Source organism: Herpailurus yagouaroundi, unplaced genomic scaffold, assembly GCF_014898765.1.
Source record: "Herpailurus yagouaroundi ecotype Mexico unplaced genomic scaffold, PumYag 197, whole genome shotgun sequence".
NCBI classification, from domain to species: Eukaryota; Metazoa; Chordata; class Mammalia; order Carnivora; family Felidae; genus Herpailurus; species Herpailurus yagouaroundi.
The window spans coordinates 17,873,716-17,892,006 of NW_024412428.1; the positions used below are offsets into that span (position 1 = coordinate 17,873,716).

At 47.0% G+C, this 18,291-nt stretch overlaps 1 long non-coding RNA gene across 3 annotated transcripts in view; it reads right to left on the bottom strand.

The window, feature by feature from the left end:
- LOC121012889 (uncharacterized) overlaps nt 1-18,291 on the bottom strand; it is a 280,849-nt gene that overhangs the window by 98,921 nt on the left and 163,637 nt on the right. Inside the window, exon 1 of one of the 3 annotated variants that reach the window (XR_005782384.1) lies at nt 15,812-16,943. The exons of the other annotated variants lie outside the window; for them this stretch is intronic. This is a non-coding gene — a long non-coding RNA (uncharacterized LOC121012889). Of the gene's footprint in view, nt 1-15,811; nt 16,944-18,291 lie in introns of those variants that run through there. 3 annotated transcript variants of the gene reach the window in all.

Here is an 18,291-nt window from a genome sequence, read left to right on the forward strand (position 1 = left end):
TTAAGCATCATTCTCTCCAGAAGACTGTTAGCGTGCATCACTGTGGTGTCCCTTCCCAGGCCTGAGCGTCACGTCCATCCAGTCAAGGACACAAGGCTTAGGCCAACCCCTGGCCCAAGTCAATTTGCCACCATCAATATCTCCCTGTGGGCCTGGCTGGAGACACCAGCTGACCTACCCCAACCATAAGCCTTGACAATGCTGGATACCATGTGAGTGATGTTTTTTTTTCCTTCTGAAACCAAGAATAAAGCAAAGGGGTAGAAATCAAAACAGAGGAGAGGAAGCCATGAATCAAAACGGAAACCTAAGGAAAAGGGACAGAGGCATTGACTGGAAGAAAAAAGGCAGCAAAGAATAAACGAATAAAATGATGTCCCAGTGATGGGACAGCTCATGAAGTTTTTTCCGACACAGCCCATGGTGACCCACTCTGCACCACTGCTTTTAGCCTGTGGAACAGTCCCACCACCGCCAGCTGCCTCCATCACACCTTCCTGACTTCAGACCGGAAGGTCCCAGCGAGGCGTGAACCTCGTGGATGGAGCACATTGCTCGTGCCATCAAACAACCCAGGAGCAGCCCCTGCAGGGTCTCCGGCCACTAGGTTTACCGCACAGCGACCCTTGCCCCGCTCCACAGGTGCATTATTTAGTTATCAAAGACGTACACAGGACTGAGTCCATACTGGGCAGTGGCCTGAGTGCTTTGCGAATATTAGCTCAGTTAATCCTCGCAACCAGGCTGGGAGGAGGAGCATTATTGTTATTTGTATCTTCCAGATGAGGAAGCTGAGACAGATGAGATCATTTATTGTCCAGATGCACCCAGACAGGAGGCGGTAAGGCCAGGATTCAAACCCAAGCCAGCGGCTCCAGATTCCCTCCCTGCAGCCCACGGTCTGTCCTCCCCCTGCCCCACCCCAACCATCTGCCTCTTCTGTTCCTGCTTTTCAGTCCCAGAGCAGAACGCCCAGGGTCACTGTGGCAGTTTGCAAATCTTGCTAGGGGACTGGGAACTCTTTCTGCTGTGTTCTTAAGACTCCAGTCCTCATAGACGACCATGACCTCTGGTTGTGGGCATGTGGGTAAGATGGGGTGGGGGCAGGAGTAGGGCAGCCAGAAAAAATACAGAATGCCTCGTTCAATTTGAATGACCAACCAATACCTTTCTTTGGTACAAGTTATGTGTCATGCAGTATTTGAAACATTCTTACACTAAAAAAAAAATACGTTTGTTATTTACATTCTGATTTAACTGGGCATTTTGTATTTTTCTTTTCTAAATCTGGCAACCCCAGATGTGGGCTCCTGCGAATCTCTAAAATGCTGGGTGAGGACACAACTAGGAGGGCAGGTGGGCTCAGCATTGGGATGCAGGTGGTGGCCAGCGCTCTGGGGAACCTGGGGAGCTGACCCCTATGCTAAAAGAGGCAGTTTCCCCTGGCCCAGACAGAGGCGGTCCTCCGGCCACGACAGGGCACAGGACAAAAATCAAAGTGAGCTCCCACGTCCCACCGTGCTGTTCCATAGGCTTGTGCCTTACCCTTTGCGAGCAGCTCCCGTGCCCCACAGCTGTGTATTTTGAAAAATGTCAGGCCTGCGGCAAAGTTGCCATAATAATACAACAGATACTCATTTTGTCACATCTCTACATACATGTGCACGCGGGTGCACAGAAGCACACGTGTGTGTTCATCTGTTTGAGGAACCATTTGAGAGTTCGTGGCAGATGTTGAGACATTTCATCCCTAAATACTTCCGCGTGTACCTCCTAGGAACAAGGGCATTCTCCTACATAGCCACAACACCATGACCACACTCAGGAAATGTACCATTAACACCATTCCATTAGCTTATATAAAGTCCACACTCAAATTCCTCCCCTTGTCCCAATAACGTGTGTGTGTGTTTATACGTACACAACTATATGTACACAAATATACATATACATAATGTCACATTAATATATAATATGTCACATATATTTGTGTATTTATACACTATATATTTGTGTATATGCATCGGTGTGTGTATATATATACACACATATGCATGACGTATAGGTACACGCAATTGGAGGAATTTGCATATGGACTTTGTATATGTATATATACATACATACACACCTTATTAATATATATTACTAATTTAACACAATAAAATTTTATTCATTTTTGTTTTTGATCCAAGATCAATCAAGGATCCCAAACCCACTTAACTGTGCATTCCTTGAGTTCCCTTTAATTCAGAACAACCTTTTCAGTGTGCCTACCACATGCCAGACAGAGCGCAAGTGGCTTGGCATATCTTATCCAATTTCATCCCTGTGGAGTAGAGGGTTATCTCCTTTCACAAACAAGGAAACTGAAGCTTACTCATGTTAAGTAACTTAGCCAGGGTCACGTGGATAGTCAACGCCGTGGCCAGTATTTGAACCCAACCCCGACTCCAAAGGCCGCCCCCTGTTCTTTATACTGCGCTGAGCTCTGTCTTCAGGAGGTGATACTGAAAGTGTGATACTGACGTTGGAACCTGAGAACTATTCCAGGTGGTGAGAGCAAGTTCCACGGAATACACAATACTTGAAGAGAGAAGCTGGTCAGCTTAGCTAGGGAGACAGTGTAGAGTCAAGTTCAGGAAGTCACATAGACCTGGGTTCAGGGGTGGATCCCTCTGTTTCCCAGCTACGTCGCCTTCACTTCCTAGAACCTCCTCCCCCACCCGTCACATGAGAGGGACCATAGTGACCTCATCGGATTCTTGGGGGACTCTATTAAATATTCACGTTAAGTTCCTAGCCCTCAGCTGACCCGGCACATGCCAGGCGCTCGATAAAGGGCAGTTACTACTCTTACAAGGTGAGGCATTGCCCGACGGCTGCCACCCACAGAAGCCCCAGCAAGGAGCAGCTGTGCCAGCAGCCAGGAGCCACCAAGATGAAGAGGAATGGGATTCACTGATTTTGAACATTCACGCGTGTGGGTTCCGCCACAGGAGGAGGGGGACGGCTGTGGGGAATCGGGGGATTCAGTCCGTATTGCTGGAAATGGTGAGATGAGCCCCCCGTTCCTGACTAGAGCTCCCTTCCGGAGGAGCAGACAGGGAGGGAGGTCAGGTGGGGACATCCTATCGCAGGAGGGCTCCTGCCCAGCCTCACTAGAGAGGCCGAGGGTCTCCTCATGTCTCCAGCATCCCCGGTGACCTCCCCAGAGTATGGAAGCCCAGTGTCTTTGGGGCAGGTGGGAGGGGGCTGAATTGTGTTCCCCTCAAAATTCACATGTTGAAGCCCTAGTCTCAGTACCTCAGACTGTGACTAAATTTGGACATGGGGCCTTTAAAGTGATGATTAAGTTAAAATGGGGCCTTTCGGAGGGGGGCCCTGACGCAGTCTGATCTGTGTCCTTACAAGAAGAGATTAGCGCCCAGGGAAGGCCGCGTGAGCACATGGGGAGAAGGTCACCCACAAGCCGAGTGTGGGCAGAAGAAACCACATCTGCCAGCACCTTGATTTGGCACTCCTGGGCCTCCAGGACTGTGACAAAATCCATTTTCACTGTTTAAGCACCCAGCCTGTGGTACTTTGTTATAGCAGCCCTGCCTAACTAATACACAGGTCCTCGTGTTCACAGAGGCAGGGGGGCCGAGTGAAAGGAAGAGACAGCTAGACCTTCGAAGCAGCATGGCCTTCGGGCAGGAACGCCCAGGGCTTCTCTGCTCTGCAGAGAGGTAGGGGGCATTGCACCTGGTCCCTGAGCCAAGACTCAAGAAGCGGAGGTTTTTACCTCTCTCGGCTACACCCCTGCCCCCACCAACCCTACCAGGCAGAAGCAAGGGGTAGGCCAGCTTGCAGACTGCCCGTAGGCAAGTCCTCAGCCTGGCTCACGACTCCTCTGCGAAATGAGAGCATGCAATTCATCGATTCTTCAGGCTTGTCATCTGACACCCTAGGGTTCCTGCAGCTGGGAAGGGGATGAGCTGGTTGTCGTATGGACAAGGCGGTTCGGTAGTTTGAATGCGCCATTATTTCTGGGGAGAACCAGGCATGTGCTGCGTGAGAGCCAATGAACCGGACAACTGGAGCCAGGCTCCGCGCATAGCTTGAGTTGGCTCTCTCTTTCTCCGAGGAAAAAGTTGCTTGACAAGTCAGGGCCGTACTGGGGCCAGCCGCGGGGTCGCTGTTCTCCTGGACGCTGGGCCCATCTGATTGTGTGACACTGGCAGTGTGGAGTGACCTCTTCTTTGTCACAGAGAGCCGCATGGCCTCAGGGGACACAGAGAGCCTAGCCTCTCCAGGGACGCTGCCAGGCCACCCAGGAAGCCAGAATGTTAAAAAGCTGCTACAAGAGACCAGGACAGCAGTGGCAGCGACAGCCACACACGCTTCAGCGCGAGCAGAGACCGGCTCCCTGTCTCCCTTGAGGGGGCAGCAATGTTATATGGTCCCGGCCTCCTGCCCACACCCATTTCCTCAAGACGGAGGAGGCCCTCCCTCCACGATCACAGAGCACTTCCCGGCCTCACTCCAGCCCGTGCCGCCGCGGACGACGGGCTCGGGTGGTAGGGCGGGCAGCTTCGCTGTGATTCTCTCGCAAGTAACTAAGAGTTGATTTTTATTTCAATAAAGCCCATTGTCAGGCTTCAAAAGACGCAGGAAACCCCACACGTCTAAGACCGTCTCTCCGATCTCTGGTTTACTATTAACCACTTATCTCTGTCACACCTCGGACCATCCTGTGTCAAGGGGGTGTGACCTGGGTAGAATTAGTCTCCCCAGAGAGTCAGGAAAATGAGTCACCGAACACTGATATGGTTTATCCAGTGACACAGGGCACAACCAAACCTGAGTAGGACTCAGATGGCATCTCCAAACCCGTGAGTCAAGGTTCCTGCTCCCATAGGAGGTACGTGTTTGGCCTATTTTCTCCTGAAGTTTTTATCATATTATTGCATTTTTTTAAAAAATTTTTTAACATTTATTTTTATTTTTGAGACAGAGAGAGACAGAGCACGAGCAGGGGAGGGGCAGACAGAGAGGGAGACACAGAATCCGAAGCAGGCTCCAGGCTCCGAGCTGTCAGCCCAGAGCCCGACGCGGGGCTTGAACCCACGAACCGTGAGATGGTGACCTGAGCCGAAGTCGGACGCTCAACAGACTGAGCCACCCAGGCGCCCCCATATGATTGCCTTTTATTTTTTCATTATTTGTCATTTCATCATCCAAAACCTTTTATTAAAAATACATTGCATTTTTAAAATTTTATTACCCAAGACACTGTATCTGTTCCACGTGACCAATAAAATGTACATGTTCAAATAATTGAGAAATTTTTCCCCATTTTTCCTCGTGCAATCGATGTGCATCTGGACGGGTGGCACCGGGCACACTTAAAATAAGGAGAAATAAATAGCTCTGAGATGTGACAACATATGTATTTGCTCAAGAGTGAATGGCGCAGATCTGCGTTTCATTTTTACAGCATTTCATCAGACATATGGTAAACCATGCTAGGTGATTTTTATTTAAAAAGTCAGCCATGCCAAATGCAGAACTGAAAGGCACATGCAGACAGTCAGACATCCTGGGCTCCGTGGGAACAAGATCATTCCCATTCCTGGGGATGTCATTACTGATATCTGAAGGGCAATCTGAAGTTTTCAGAGGGATTGCCAGTTCCTGATACGTAGCTCCACGAGCTTGGTGAAAAGTAGAGGTCCCAGCTGCCTCCGTTTAACACCCCGCCCTTCGGAGCTCAAGGCTGCAGGTAAAATGATCCCAGGTTGAGAGCCCCGAATTGCCTCTTCCGCTCACATCCCCCCCCCTCCCCCGCATCCCTTTTTCATAAGCTGCTTTTGCCAAGGAAACCAAGAGTGGGTGTCCCAGGTGGATAATTGACGATTTTAGCATCTTTCCCAGCTCCTCATTTTCCCTTTTAGTTTCCTGATTAGGTCTCAGATGAGCCTATTTGCCTGCGGGGCTGCAGAAGTATCTGTGAAGCAAGTGTGGGAAGAGGGAGGGCCTGCTGGCACCTTCCCTAAACAGACCTGAGACGACAAGCGCCTTCTCCCGGAGGTCGGGAAATCCTGCGGGCGTCCAGCACAGCCAAGTGCCTTATGGGCGCGTCTAACTTATATGCATGAAACTATGGGTGCTCAGCAAAAAAAGAAAAAAGAGAGAGACAGAGACATGGAGGCCGGGAAGAGGGAAGCAGGAGATCGATTTAGTATGAACTCTTTATCATTCCCTCCACATTACTGCATGTATTATTAAATATTTATACAAGAGTATTACTGCGCAGCTTTATGTGTGCAAACCACATACACTGCTATCTACTTTCAGATGCTATAAGGTGTTTTCCATAGTGAGTTTGAGCATCCTTGATCTCTGCCTCCTCTAACTGACTTTGGGACTCAATTTCCTTAAAAGATGCAACTCCACATTTGTAGGTATAAAAGGTAGTTTAATTATGCTAAGTGACTAGAATTATTAACCCCAAAATTATTAAACTGAAGGACCCAGGGTCTGAGTTTAATGTCTGATCACAGACATTCAACAGAGAAGAAAAGGACGGAAGGGTAAGATGGGGACTTCAGTAGAAACTGGATCTGAAGTTACACCTGCCATCCCAGGAAACAAGGAGCTTACTGTGGGTGTCTTATCTCGGCCAAGGGCTAAGACAGGGCAGGAATAAAAATCTCGGGAACACAGCAGGATCTCAGAACTCAGAATCTAAAGCGATTGTTCGTGCACACACCCCCCCCCCCCCCGCTGCCGCCCGCCTTGTGATCTTCACTGCCATTGTCATCAACGTTTACTGAGTGGCTTCTCAAGCCTGACAGAGGAGACTGTGGGCCAGTGTCCAGGGTGAGGGTCATGTGGTTTCAAGGAACTAAGCAGTTCAAATCACAAGAGGGTTTATTACAGAAAATCGGCAAGCAGCACAGCTAGGCTTTGGGCCAACTGGGAGGTCATCGGGCAGAGAGCTCTCTGCTTCCCTGAGGCCACATCATCTCTCACTTCTGATTGACGTCCCCTCTCTGCAGGCCCGCTCAGTGCCCACTGACCACTCGCCTGGCCAGTCCTGAAATGGAAGCCCTAGCCACCAAGTCTAGATGGCCTTCCAACTTCGGAGACTACCACCAGTTGAGTCCTGGCCTCTTGTGTCTCTTAGTTGAAATGCCTCCAACAGAAAGTAGGAGGAAGAGATATACAGAAGCAAGGCACGTCACAGGCCAGAGGCACTCTTCCACTCTGTGGTCAGAACAGAGCTGACACACACGTTACAAGAGCAGCCACCCTGTCACCCCTTTCAGATGGGGCTGCAGGTGGGAGGGAGTCCAAATTACCCTGGGAAGGGAGTTTGGCCACAGCAGGGCAGTAGGCCAACACAGCCACTAGAGTCAAGAACAGAGGCACCTCAGGGGATGAACAGAAGCCTCCAAGACTAAGGAAATTCTAAGAGCACCTCCTGAAATGAACAAATTGACACTCTCTACATACTCAATAATAATAGAATATTCATTGACTTTTTCCAAAGCGCAAATATCTGGGCTTTTCATCTTTTCCCATGTTCTAAGTATTGTGCAAATGCTGACAGGCATTATCGCATTTGATCCCCACCATCCTATGAAGTATTACTACCCCAAATTACAGTTAAGGGATCTGAGTCTCAGAGATGATAATGATCTTGCCCAAATTTACAGAGTCAGTAAGTGGCAAAACAGGGACACAAACCCAGAACCTGATTACCTACCTCTATGAGTTTTAGTATGGGTTTCCTTTTATTTGGCCTAGTTTCTTTGAGGGCTTCAATAAAGAGGGAATAAACTAAACTTCACAGCATTTCTACAGTCTTCTCTAAAAAGTTCGTAAAAGAAGATATAGGTACTATCATTCATATTGAAGGTTCTCTAATATTTAGTGTCACAAAGATTTTTATAATGTTCGACCTAAATGTCCAGAAAGCACTTAAAACTTACATCATTAATATCACCAGAAATCAGCTACCTGAACACCTGATATGTGCAAACTCCTGCCCCGGCAAGGAGGCTAGGGAAGATTGGAAAGGTCGGAATCCTGGCCTCTGCACAATGTCCCTTCAGGCACCAAAGTCATTGGGTTCCCTGCCTTCTTTCATTTCTACAGGAGAAACTGAAGGACTGTAGTTTCCCCAGTCCCACCTTCCAGTCTCTGAATCATTTTCATTTGCCTTCTCTGGATTTTCTCCAAATCCTTTCCTGATCACTTCGCCTCACCTAAGAGGGGAGGCCAGAAGGAATGTAGTACTCTAAGAGAGATCTGACAGAAGCTAGTCAGGGTGAGATGGTCAGCTTAAAGTTCCCTCATGGTGAATGCTCATATGAATTCCAGTGCTATAATTGCCTTTGTCTTAATAAGAGCAAACCACAGCTGGCTTAATGTTTAGCTTGTGTACCACTACAGACCCTGGCTTTTTTTCTTCCATACTTGTATATTGCCAGCTCCTTCCTGGCCTGTTTTTGTGGTGTTCTCTTCATTCCCACACAAATTTCCCAGCCCTGTCTCCATTACGTGGCATCCGGTTTTAAACCTTTCACCTCCAGCAACTGGCCAGAAACACTTCTGATTTTAATTTTCTGTTTTATTTATTTTTTCTTTCTTTCTTGCCATAGACTCTTTTAATTTTGGAGGCTTTTTAGAAATGACTAGTTCTATCTAGCCCTGTGCCTTATAAGGGACCCGTAGCTGCCCATTTCATCTTTAAAAAGCAGCAAGGAAGGAGCAACCACAATTTCTTCCAGTTAAGCAGTGTTCGGGAGAGGAGTATCTGTAATGTGCCAAGCAGTGGATTCGGTACTTTAAATACATTTTTAAATTAATCTCTTGAAATGTCCTGGTGATCTGGGCTTTATCATTAGAATTTCACAGATGGGGAAGCTAAAGATCAGAGAGAGAGATTTAAGGCACTTGTCTAAGTCCACAATATCAACAAGAAGTAGAATGGGAATTTTTTTTAATCTCATTTTTTTTACTATATGAAATTTATTGTCAAATTAGTTTCCACACAACACCCAGTGCTCATCCCAAAAGATGCCCTCTTCAGTGCCCATCACCCCCCCTCCCCTCCCTCCACCCCCCATCAACCCTCAGTTTGTTCTCAGGTTTTAAGAGTCTCTTGTGCTTTGGCTCTCTCTCTAGAGTGGGACTTTAAACACAGCTTGGCCTCCAAAAGTGGTCTCCAAAGGCCATGCTTATTAATCCTTTTCTACATTTACTCTTTCTCACTATCAGAACATTTCTCTTTGGCAGACTTAGGTTTTTGTTTTCTGTTTTTTGTTTTTAAATCTTAGCTCTATCATCAATGTGTCGTCAGATGGGTCAGGTAAATCATTCCACCTCCTTGTGTTTGTTTTCTCACCTTAACAACAGGGATAATAACATTCATCTTACCTGCCCCGTAAGTAAGGATCCACGTCAAAGTACTTTGGAAAATGCATAGCCTAAACAAGTGTGAGTTTATTATTATGGTTGTTATTACTGATCTTGAGCATGGCCCAACGTGGGGCTCAGAAGGCCGCTCCTAAGGATTTGAGGCTACTCATGTGGGCAAAGAAATGGATTTGTTAGAAGAGATATGTGACTCTCCTAATAAAGTACCATATCAGTTGAGATATTTCCATCTGCCAGGATGAAATACCCCTGACTCAACTGCCACAAACAACCAGGGAGGTATTCACACTCTAAGAAGTTCCAACTCAGGGCAGCTCCAACGTGAGTTAATTCATGGGCTCCTTGAGGTCATCCGTAGCCAAAGGTCCTCCTGTCTTTCAGCTCTGCCCTCCTCAACAGGTTGGCTGGTGTTCAAGCTAACTCATTTCATGGAAGCAAGATGGCAGTCACTAGCACCATATGTAAGCACCTACAACCAGCAGAAGCTGGAGGTGCCCACCTCTTCCGGGTGGTCTCAATTTATAAGCAAAACAAATCTTTGCCAGGCACTATCACCTCCCAGCACACATTCTTTCCCATCTCACTGGGCAAAACTGCACCACATGCTCTCGCCTGCAAAGAACATAGGATGACCGGGACCGATTTCCTGAAACATTTGGCCGTGGTTGGGCAGGTGGGTTATCCAAATAAAACCAAGCTTCTGCTAATAAGGGTGAAAGGGAGAATCGCTGTTGGTAAGCAACCAAGAATTTCTGCTTTAGAAAATGAATTAAATCCATTGACTAGAACTGATGCTGGTCTCTCCAATGGTCAGGGAATGTCTAAAAGAGAAGCCAGCACAGTATTCTCCCCTCCTCCCCACCCCCCACTTTCATTTAATTGCAACCCGGTTCTAGTTTAAAGTATTCAATTTCATTCCACATTCACAGACTTTCAGATCCTTCTTCTGTCTCCCTGGGTCTCTCACTTTCTCTTTATTTTGGATACAGCTTGTAGTAATCAGTGCCAGAATGCTGAAGGGCTGCTAACGTTTTCTTTTCTAGGCTTTCCCAAGTGAAACAGAGAAAAGAGCTTGAGGATGGGAAGGCTCTTCAACTGGCCTTCATTAAACTAAGCTGGAAGTTTCTCTGTGCCTCCTTTCCAAATCACATCACCCTCAGCAAGACAAATGGTTATTACCTTCCCAGCAGATTTAGTCTCTAATGAACAATATCCCTCCTGTATTCCAGAAGAGAAGACACTTGTTCTGAAAGAGCAGCGTGGAGTCACTTGGTGTGCGGGCATTTCTGGATTTAGTTCAGTGGTCTGTGAATCACAGCGATTGGTGCCTTCCAGGAGAAAAGCTCTAACAGTCCAGATGAACCTCAAGGTTAATTACATAACAAGAAGTAATCACTGTTCAGAAGTAATTATCGGGTTGTGCACCCGTAGATGCTGAGTCTCAACTCAAGAATATTTTTAGCTTTGGAGTCCACTGGCTTTTCCTGTCTTTCTCTCCCTCTGTTTACCCTAAAATTAACATTAATCAACATTTGGCTCCAAGCACACTGTGTTTCTAACCATGTAATTATAACAAATCTACACACACACACACACACACACACACACACACACACATAAATAAATAAATAAATAAATAAATAAATAAATAAATAAATGTGTGTGTGTGTGTGTGTGTGTGTGTGTGTAAGTTTGACCTTAAATACCCAGCTTCTCTCTCTGAGTCAAGATCAGTGTTTGCAGCAGTGAGCTTATCAGGTGCTGGAATCCAGGGATACTTTAAAGAGAAACCTTTCTCCAATTCTATGTGTTCACAACACAGAGATTGCCATAGCCCACACTTGCAGGAAATTTCACCCAATGGAGCGGAGAGGAACATATTTAGGCGTTGTGTTATGGGGAAATTATATGGCACAAAAGCAATAATATTTCAATTATTGCCACTTAGAGACCACCAAAATAGTTATAAGCAGGGACAGAGGAGCTTGGAGATCTAGTCATTTTCTAAACGTTTTAAAAACCACACGAAAACCTCAAACTGGATGACATTCCTTGGCTTTCTGATGCTAATTCTTGTGACTGGTTAGGAGTGTCTCAAAACACTAGTAAGAAAATTTCTTTTCCTTACTCTCTGACCAAGAGAAGAACATGAAGACACTGTGTAACCTCCAGCATTGGGCAGACGTCGCTCTTCCCTGCACCAAAAGATAAATCCAGTAATGGACTTGGCTCCCCAGCTTATAAGGGTTAGGAAAATAACAATGAAGCAATTTATTGGTAATCAAAAACTGGAACGCGGGCGCCTGGGTGGCGCAGTCGGTTAGGCGTCCGACTTCAGCCAGGTCATGATCTCGCGGTCCGTGAGTTCGAGCCCCACGTCGGGCTCTGGGCTGATGGCTCAGAGCCTGGAGCCTGTTTCCGATTCTGTGTCTCCCTCTCTCTCTGCCCCTCCCCCGTTCATGCTCTGTCTCTCTCTGTCCCAAAAATAAATAAAAAACTTGAAAAAAAAATTAAAAAAAAACCAAAAACTGGAATGCTTAGAGCTTGTTTGCAGGGTTTAGCACTATTAAGGAATGTTCCTTAATATATAAGGCTCCTTTTTAAATATAATTCATTTAATTCGGGGCACCTGGGTGGCTCAGTCATTAAAGTGTCCGACTCTTGGTTTCAGCTCAGGTCATGATCTTACAGTTGTGAGAGATAGAGCCCTTCATTGGGCTCTGCACTGACAGTGTGGAGCCTGCTTAGGATTCTCTCCCTTCTCTCTCTCTCAAAGTAAATAAACTTAAAAAAATAATTCAAAAGTATCCTCAAAAGCACTCTCAAAAATATCCTGATTTGAATGACAAAATATATTGTCACTCTAATCATAGGTCAAGGTCAGAACCCAATCTTACAAGTCTTGGTCCAAGGCCATTGCAGCCGCACCTCTAACAGTTAGTGAAACTGTAGGCCATTGACCAGTAAAATGCATCCTACTCTGGCTCATCCATGAATTACAGCAAGTGACAAACTAAGTCTCAGACACTCACTTGGGAAGAAGAATCCCTTCCTGCTATTGGAGGTTTCTTCAAAGGTGACTCTTGCTTCTCACTCAGCGTACCCAAAGCCACCCAGAGTGGCCCAAAGTTCTAGATGTCAAATACTACTTAAAAATACCCAGCCCAAATCGCTTCTGGCTGAACTGACCCATCCAAAATGAACACTCTACCCATTCAGCTCCCCTAATCCCAGGCCAGTTATTCTTTTTAGTACTAAATTTACCTCCTTCTCATACCAAACTTCTGTTATTATTTACCGTAAAATCCAGAAATTGGACATTGGTGTTCTGATTCTAAGGTAAGTGAAAAATTGCACCCATATTAGACCAAAAAAATAAAAGTCTTCAAAAAATAAGACAAAAGTTTTGTTCATCACAAAGTTCAGGGATAGAATCACTAATTGGAGGAAATGAAAGTCATATTTTAAGATCCTCATTTCAAGATGAAACTTTGCCCGCACTTAGACTAGTTATGCCTTCTACATTTTTTTTTTTTTCCTATTCAAGGAAGGAAGGGAGGGAGGGAGAGAGAAAGAGAAAGCAAGTTGATGTTTGAGAATAATCTTGAGCTCTTAGGGGAAAAAAAAAACAGAGAAATTCAATATTTACTTTTAAAGACTCAATTTTATGAGCTCGGTTTCCTTTATTTTTCTGTACTCAGTCTAATCTTGAATGGCTTTCTCTCCACCTGACTCCCTCTAGGAAGAATGTAGTTAAAATAAACCCCAGAGGGGGACCGGGTCCTGCTCCTACCGAGATGGCTCTTCTCACCCTGAGGGTGTGCATCTTTGGTTCATTTTCCTACCGAGTGTTTGCAAACGTGCTTGTGGCTAAGGAATTACACTGTTTAGGGTCGATTTGGGGATTATCTCCATTGTGAAAACTATTGTACCTTTCCCTTCGGGAATCATCTACTCCTCCAGAGAGGGCACTTCCTCGGGCAGGCAGTGTTCCTGCCTCTTCACAAAGCCCGCCCTATTCTCTGACTGGTCTCACTGCCCGGGGAAGGCTTCCCACGTATTGCCCGGCAGCTCCCTCCCTGGGAGGGAGGACATGCCCGGGCCTACCTCTTGCCGCACTAAACAGAGACCGGCACTGACAGTTCGGACGTCTCCTCTGAGCTGCCTGAGGGCCCCTTCCGCAGGAGAGGGGCAAGCGGAGGGTCACCCGAGTCTCTTAGGGTAACGAGATGAGCACAGAAACTGAGAAGACCTGAGTTCTGCCATTTACCAGCTGTGGCGTGCGGGGCAACTCTCACAGTCATTGTTGAATATGAAATGGCCTCCCGGGCGGATAATGTCCACTACCACTCCTGCCCACAGCCACCACCGGCTTCCCCTCGCAGGCCACAGCTGCTGTGGCTGCCGTGCTCATGGTATCTCAGTCCCTCCAACCACCTGGCAGAGAGGACATTGTTATCTCCACTTGACACAGCAGGAAAACAGACCCAGGGGCACCGTCACCACGCGGCACAAGGGAGTTCGCACTTGGGCTTGGTTCCATCCAGTCTTTCAAACTCCAGATCCAGGCTCCATCCATCAGAACGCGTGACCTCCTCTCCGAGGGTTGGTGGGAGGATCAATAAAATAACACAGGGCAACACGCTTAGGAAACTCCCTCTGGGCCACACGGAGCTGCCCTTGGTTCCGAATCCACTTCTTTTCCGTCCCCATCTCCCTTGCCCACATCCCGTTCTCCCTAGGCACTTGACAGCCTGAAGGCCAAGGTAGGGCACCACACAAATGTGTTCTGTGTTTCCGTGAGATCCCACAGCCAGGCGCTCCGCAAAGACAGCGGGAGAAACAAAGCCAGAACGCTCTGCGCCAGAAATTCTTGGAGCACAATCGTCCCACAGGTCAGTCAGAGAGGCCAACCTAACAACTCTCAGTGCAGGTGCCGCTGATTTGTTAGGTCCCGTCTCCCCGTCCCCTGCTCTAGCCGAGCCGGGCAAACATGTCTTCACCCAGTTACTTTCCCTCTTCTCGACTTTATCCCTATTATCTCAATTACCATCCCCAAAGAGGCCCCACAAACGAAGGAGGGGTTGGAACCACAATGGTCAACATCATACTTAATAATAACAATTATATAATTATATATCTCTCATATAATAATATGTAATTGCCCAATAATTACTATTAAACAGTGCAGTGGTGACCACTGAGGTTCCAGAACCCTTTAATTATTGTTATCGCTGATAATGAAGCAGAAGATCATTCTCTAACACAGTTTCTCAGTATCACAGGCGCTTCTTCTCTTCTGAGCTCCCGAACGTCTATGTCTTTATGCTTTCGCTCTTCGGCGGAGGTCTCACAGCTCAGGCCTGAACTCTGGGTCCCCACGCATGTTACAAGCCAATCTCACTACGTATTTTCTCCTTCATCTCCAAGTCCCAGACAGTACCTGGAGAAGACGGGGAAACCTCACATCAAAATAAGTAGAATGAGACCATGCCCCGGCTTCTTCCCAACTTGCTTTGAGATGCTCGGAAAGCGAGCAAATCTGGATAACTCTGGGGTAGAATTAAAACCAAGTCTTGAGTTATGTTGACTTTATAGTCTCAGACAATTCAGTCTCGCTGATCTGATGTATGCCTTCCTGAGGGTGCAAAAACCGAATTTCATCTTTCCTTTGTTGGACTCCAACTTTGACACATCTTTTTGGGAGGTGGGTAGGTAGAAGGGATGCCAGAACAGCATAAGAATTTCTTTTTGAAAAATGTTTATGCTAAAATTGACACAAGAATAGTGAATTATTTGGCTAAAAACTGTACAACAGACTTCTAAGCTCCATCTCTGTATTTTCCAGACTGCAAGCAGATCGCCAGAAAATTTAGCAAGAGGTCTACAAGCTAATACAAAAAAAAATTTCCCTTTCCTGGTTGACACTTGACCCCTTCTCGTTCCTGCCTGGTTTTTAAGGCAGGGCAGTAACTAAAATCAGCCCCATACCTAGAGGCTAAGAGATTATAGATAAATGAGACCATGAAGGCTAAGGCAAATGAAAATAATGTGAATTCATTTCCTTCAAACTAAATTTAGCTCTTTTTAAAAAAGAGACAAGAGCAAGTGATTTTTCTATGCATCCTGATGAGCCATAAAACAACAAATGTTTTTCCACCTTCATCTACTAGCTTACCACTAAGAGGCCGATCCTTTTAGCAGATAATCATCTAAATTATCCCCCAAACCTGAAAGAATACTGCAGGAAGGTGACAGAATTTGGAATATGAAACGGTTTTTGAGGTCGTTAGAGCACTCTGCTTGTTACTCCCGGAAGAAGGTGTTGTAAGCCCGGAACATAATCAATGACAAGTGCCTGAGTGCTGTGCGTGGGACTCACCCCTCCTCCATGCCAGAGGATGAATGACGGACGCTCACAGCTCTTCTCTCGCATGCGTTCTCCATGTTCATGCCACCCCTCTTCTCTGTCACGAAGTCAACCTGCGCCTCACACATGGGGCAGTGACACAGAGCCCTTAGTGTCCATCCTGGTTGGGGGGCTGAAGTAGCCCATGCCCATGGCTCTGTGCCACTGGGCATCTGAGCTCGCCGGATGCAAACCCAAGCCTCAGCATCATGTCTCCCTCTCAGGGTGGAGGGTTGGGATAGCCTGAGCTCTAGAGCAAATGAAGGCACACTCCCGCTCAAAATCTTTTGCCAAATTTCTAATGGGTATAGGAGGAGACCTGAACCCACTGTGGCTCAGTAGGCTCTCTGTGAACGGTCTCCAATGTCAGCCGACAGTGCTCTTATCCCCAGTCATGACACCTGTTGACACCAGCCTTCAAGCCCCTTGCAGCTTTAGAGCCTTTGCGTGCCCCCCAGAATGTTCTTCCTTTTACTCTTCGTCAAGCTAACTCCCACTCACCCTCACTTTCAACTTGAAAGTCATTTCCTCCGAGACAACTCCCGCGTGCCACCCCATCTCAGAACGCCCCGGGTGTGTGTACTTGTAAACTATCCTTCACAAGGTTTCCTTAATACATTATCAAAAAGACACCTAAAAAAAATTACAAACTTCACTGCCCGCGCTCCTTCCCCCCCCCCCCCCCCCCCACTTCACTGCAAGCTTCATGAGCAGACAAAGGTAGTGTTTTGTTCCTTTTTGATTTCCCCAGTGTTAGGCAGGTCAGAATTCACAAATAATGGTGGGATAAGTGAGTGAATTCAGTAAACGCAATGACCAGGATATTTCGAGTCCCATCCAATGAGACTCCCCAGAAAATCCATGAGGAGGAGCTACCACAACAGAATAAACAAAGCGTCGGCACATGGGGGTCCAGCTGTGGACCACCTAGCCCCAGCGTGCAGAAGAGCCCATCAGGTCAGCATTCCACACACCCCACTAGTACCGGGATGGCCAGGGAACTCGACCTGATGTGGCATCTGAAAGGAAGTCCCCACAGACCCTGGATTACCTGGCACAGCCTTCACGTCAAGCGCTTAGCATTTCATTCTCAGAAACCATCATAAAGTCCCAAAACTGCTATTCCTCTAGCCTCCACACTACATCTTCCAGTATCTCTCCCACCCAGAGACAGCAAGGGCGGGGGGGGGGGAAGGAATCCTTTGTGAATCATAAGTCCCTATTTTTGGTCTAGAAACTATGAACACAGAGCTCACATGTGTGTCAACCTCAAAAGTTAGGGAGGTGTTCCAAAATACCCTCCCTTCCCTCAGTAACCTACTGCAAGTATGTAATTTACTACTTTATTTATAGCATTGACATAACTATATTTTTAATCTCTGCTAAAGCTTAGGGATAATGAGTTCCATACATTTGCTACCTGCTGCATGAAGTTGTAATTTTACAAACTTCTCTGAAACTCATGTTCTTTAAAGCTTCAAGCCGCTTCGGTCTCTAATAATCTGTTTATCAGGCAGGGAGGGTCCTGTTTGTTCTCTTGTCCTTGCCACCCCTCCCCCCTCCCCACCGAGCTCATCGTCTAGACATGATTTGTTTGGCTCTCTCGTGTCCTGTAGCTGCTGCTGCTGCTGCTGCTGCTTTTTTTTTGGTTTGTTTTAATATTTAGTTATTTTGGGGAGAGCGCAAGCCGGGGAGGGACAGAGAGAGGAGGACAGAGGATTGGAAGCGGGTTCTGCTCTGACAGGCTGACAGCAGCGAGCCCCATGCGGGGCTCGAACTCATGAACCGTGAGATCATGCATGACCTGAGCCCAAGTCAAATACTCAACCGACTGAGCCACCCAGGTGCCTCTCTTGTGTCCTATAGCTTCTTTATGGCCAGTCCCTTTCTTAATTGGCTCGCTTTACAAAGAAACATTAAGAAAAGTAAGTTCCCTCTCTAATGCTGGAAGACCCTGGCCACGTTTCAAAGCATTGCCTGGACTGGCAACAGCGACATTACCCGGAGTGTGTTAGAAATGCAGAATTCAGGCCCACCCAGGTTCTGAACCAGAACCTGTGTTTTAACAAGAACAGCGCACATTAAAGTTTAAGTAGCTGCTTTAGAGAAACTTCATCACAAGCCCCAGGAGCGTTGGCTCAGGGACTCCTTCCCAGCACAGAACCCCCCCTCCCCTTCCCACCCCCCCCATCCAGTTCCTACCCCACCAACAGACACGTCCCTTACCCAGCAGCTGACCCAGCCTCCTCCCAGTTTGGAGTCAAAATTGCTCAGGGAGCCTGAGGACACTGAATCCCCAGGAAATAAGGGCCATCAGCTCCCGTAGTAAATACCAGCCACTTCATGTGTTTAATAGTTTTGTGAGCTATCACACGATTGATGTTAAGAGCCTCTTTGCCTATGCACATATATGGTGAGTGTGTCTATAACACATACAGTGCCATACACGATCA